The sequence below is a fragment of the Stenella coeruleoalba genome, assembly GCF_951394435.1.
Source record: "Stenella coeruleoalba genome assembly, contig: scaffold_404, whole genome shotgun sequence".
NCBI classification, from domain to species: Eukaryota; Metazoa; Chordata; class Mammalia; order Artiodactyla; family Delphinidae; genus Stenella; species Stenella coeruleoalba.
The window spans coordinates 1-4,367 of NW_027646355.1; positions in this window are offsets into that span (position 1 = coordinate 1).

The window sequence follows — 4,367 nt, forward strand, 5'->3', positions numbered from 1 at the left end:
TGGAGACTATAATCCCTTTCCGAGGGAATAGATTCTTTCCAACCATAAGATGAAATAAGAACCTACATTTCCATACTGCCCAAAAGGAAATACATTGATTACAAAATGCAGGAGAATGACTGATTTTCCACATTTGTTGTGTTCATTAAAGGGTTTTTGAATAGACTTGACAGTATCAAAGAAGTTCAACACACACAAAATAAAAATTAATAAATGAAGAGAAAAAAATTGCATTTACAACAAACAACAAAATAAACACATTGATATATAAAAGGTTGTTATACATCGATGAAAAATGGATGCCATAAAGTCACAAACTAAAAAGTATTAACAGCCAATAAAGATATGAAAATATGTTCAACCTTGCTATTATTAATCAAAGAAATACAAATAAAATAATTCAGGTGTCATATTTTACTGAGCTAGAATGACAAAGTTTTAAAAAACTTGATAATACTGGTATTGATATTGATAATACTGGTACTGATGAGTGTGTGTAAGAAACCACATTGGATGTTAAATTCTTGGTAGAAATAAAAAGCACGGTAACCTTTCTGGAAGACAATATGTCAGTATGTACCAGAACTGACAACCAGCCATTCAAGTTCTAGAAGTCCATTCTAAGGAAGTAAACAAATGCTCAAAGACATATGAACAAGGATGCTTGTCTCATTGTTTAGCAAAGCAAAACAGGAATAATCTAAATGTTGAACAGTAGGGACTGGTTCAATAAATAATAGAATGCTGTTCAACCATTAAAAATGCTGCTGCAGATTTTTATTAGGTGGTGAGTAGTCATACTTATATTACTAAATAAAAATGTTATAGAACTGTTTTGTAGTTTGATATAATAATTGAAGGTATTTTATACTTGCATTGTATTTATATGCACCCCGTCACAAAAAAGTTTCAAAAGATACCCTCAAAAATGTTACAGAGATGATTTATCAGAAATGGGATTTTGAGTTATTTTTCCTTTTTTCTTTAAATCCTTTCAATTTTGGAGTTTCTGCAATGAGCCTGTATTATTTTTACAATTAAAAATATTTAAATTACAACAAAAGGATCTAAATTCCTCCAGTTTTCCATTTATTTTCCATCCTGGCTCAGGGTATTTGTGTAAAAAAAAAAAAAATCAGCTTATTTTCTCTTTTGTATCAATCTAAATTTGCTTTTCGTAAGTTAACTATTTTAGTCTGGCAAAAGTTTCACACAGGAAAATTGTTAAGGTCTGAGTATTCTATTACCCTTAAAAGCACTGGGAACTTTGAAATTATTTCTTTCAGAATTTTCATATAATACTGACAGGCGGCAGGGGGGGAGGTAGCAAAATGAAGGGAAATAGATAGTAGTAGTCAACTTCAATTAAGAAAAAGCAACAAGAGGCAGTTTGTACTCTTTTGATACGGCAGAAGCCCCATGTGTCAACTCATGCTAAAAAATGGATATATACACACACATATATATGTTTGTGTGTATTATATGTATATGTGACACACACATAATTAATCCACAGCCTTAGGCTAATCACTCATTGTGGCAGAAACAACGAGCTGTTCACTACACTTTAATTAGCTCCTCCAGCCTGTAGAGGCATCACTAGGACCAAGATAGGAACAACATTCTCCATCTCCGCTTGCATCTGGGTATGGTTCTATCCCAAAGAATGTGACCAGAGGTGACCTGAAGAGTTTATGTCTGAAGGATAACGAGTTGATAATTGTAGCTTGCAGCTTCCTCTCTCCTTTCCTTTTTAGGACAAACGTAGAGCCACTTGATGAAGGTGGTGGGTCCCTGAATAACTGAGCAGAAAACTGACCCTCAGACCACCAAAGTCCATACTACACTCCTGAGTGAGTGAGAAATGAACTGTCCATGTGTTGCTCCACTGAGGTTTAAGGTTTATTATTTAGTGTTTAACTAACGCATTTTTTCTTTAAACCTCAGTTGCCTTCTCTGTAAAATAAAGTCTTTGAAAAGGATCCACTGTAAGTTTTTTCCCTTGCTTATGTTTTTACCTTAGTTTTTAACTCTCAGAAACATTGCGCGCATTCTACCTTTTAAGTTAGTAAGTCTACTTTTTTTCCCACAAAGACGGGTTCTTCAAGTTATGGAGAAGTCATAGCAGACTGTTGCTTCAGTTTAAGATACGCATTCACATATGAGATGAGAAGGGTGAGGACCCAGAGAAACGCCTTTGACAGAGGGGAGTGAGAGCATACTGAAGAATGTTTAGTAATAAAGAATTCAGATGGGAGAAACGGATGGGTTACATCTAACAGATTTGCTCAAAGGAATTCTGGAAAGGCAAATATGTGAAAATGTATAGCAAAGACATGGAATGCCTTTTGGTCCCTAAATGGATTTCATTTCAAAGACGTGCATATTGCAAATACATGTACCATAACACTTCTCTGTCCACTTCTAGAATCTTCTAAAGACTGACAGAACATCTGCAGAGAGAGGATGTCATTCCAAGATAATCGACTGCAAGTGACTAAATTAAGATAAAAATGTCCTTAACCTTGAACAGTTTTTAAAGAGATTTTAGAAGAAAGGAGCCCTCCAGGGGGTTGTATAACTATATAATTGTACCCTTTCTAAAAGGCTATTTACAGATACATAATGTTTCCCCTCCATTCTTTAAAGTAAAATATAGGATAAAAAAAATAGTTTGGGGATAATATTTGTTTGGGACAGTAGGCACTGCTAATCAGTACCACTCTCTCCTTATTCCTTACTATCAGAGCCCTGGTTTAGGAGACCCCATTATCCTTAAGGCTAAGGTGGCCAGTTTAAAATCCGAGCTGATGAGATCTAAGTGCAAGTCTGCTGACCATCTGTGGTAAAAAATTTGCTCTCTGAGTTAGACACTGCCTTTTTTTTCTTACTTAATTTCTTTTTTTTTTCCTTTTCTTTCTTCCTGCCCCAATTGTTGGAACACTATTGGAGATTCTGGGGTCACTTTGAAGCTATGTGGACGTGCTAGAGACGTGGAAGCTGGAAGAGCGAAGCAACCCAGTCCCCTGGTGATGCCCTTCAGCAGCTGGACTAACGCTAGAGGGACTATCTCCAAACTTCCTGCTACCCGTGGAAAGTAAGGTAAATCACTCATTCACTTTCTGTTACCTACTAACTGATCCAGAACTCTAACCTCAGGGTTCTAGAACCCTTCTCAGTATCCCATAGTCATACTCATGTTCCGGACTCCTGATCATCAGACTTGCTTATAGCAGATGTATGGGGAGGGCGGGCTCTTCTGGAAGCCCTCATACTTCCTCCCCTACCCCCACCACACACAAATAATGATCTTTATGTCCACTCATCCTTCTATCTACACTCAGAGGCCAGGGCCCCCAGGAAGGCTTCACAACAACCCTTTACTCCTCTCTACATGCAGAAAGGGGAGAGGTGTGGGCTCTGGAATCAGACTTCCTAGACTTGAATTCTTAATCTGTTACTTACCAGTTTGGGACGTGGGCAAAGTAGTTACCTTCTCTGGACACCCCTGTAAAAGAGGAACACTAAGTAGCACCTACGTACCTTACTGAAAGGATTAAATGAGCAAATGCAGGTAAAGTTCTTATAATTTTTTCTTGGGTCAATCAATTCTAGCTGCTACTGTTACCTTTGACTAATTTAGGGCAGAGTCCCTTTGCCCTCCTTTGGTTCTCTGGGCCCGTCTCATTCACAACACACACAACCGCATACTGCAGAGTTTTGAAAGGTGGTTCTCAAAATGTGGTCCCTGGGCCAGCAATATCAGCCACACCTGGGAACTGGTTAGAACTCTGGCACTGGAGCCCAGCAATCTGTGTTTTAACAATATTCTCAGGCAAATCTGATGCACACTAAAGGTTGACGACAACTGAGAACATCTGTCTCAGACTCTCCTGGAGGCAGTCACCAAAAATAGAGTTACAGGACCTTACACCTGACCAGCTGGAGAAGGGGTCTAGTAATTGCCCTGGTTATCATGCTTGTCATGATTTTTCAGCACATAAATGTTTGAGAATCACTGCCATTTTGAATGTGTGTTTCACTTGTCTGTGTTTCCAGTGGACTTTACTTCCTTGCAAGGAAGGTTTGTGAAGATTTGTTGCTGTTGTTTGCATTATTAGTTTTATTGTGCTAATTCTAGAATCTCTGGTGCATAGTGCAATCTCAGGCAGGAAGTAGTGGCTCATTAAAACAGGTATCCCAAAAGTCTTAGTAGAACTTCAAGATTAATTCCTTCAGGAAGAGGTAAAATTGTCATTAGATGCAGATGATATGATACTATATATAGAAAACCCTAAAGACTCTACATGAAAACTACTACAACTGATAAACGAATTCAGCAAGGTAGCAGAACACAAGATTAACAT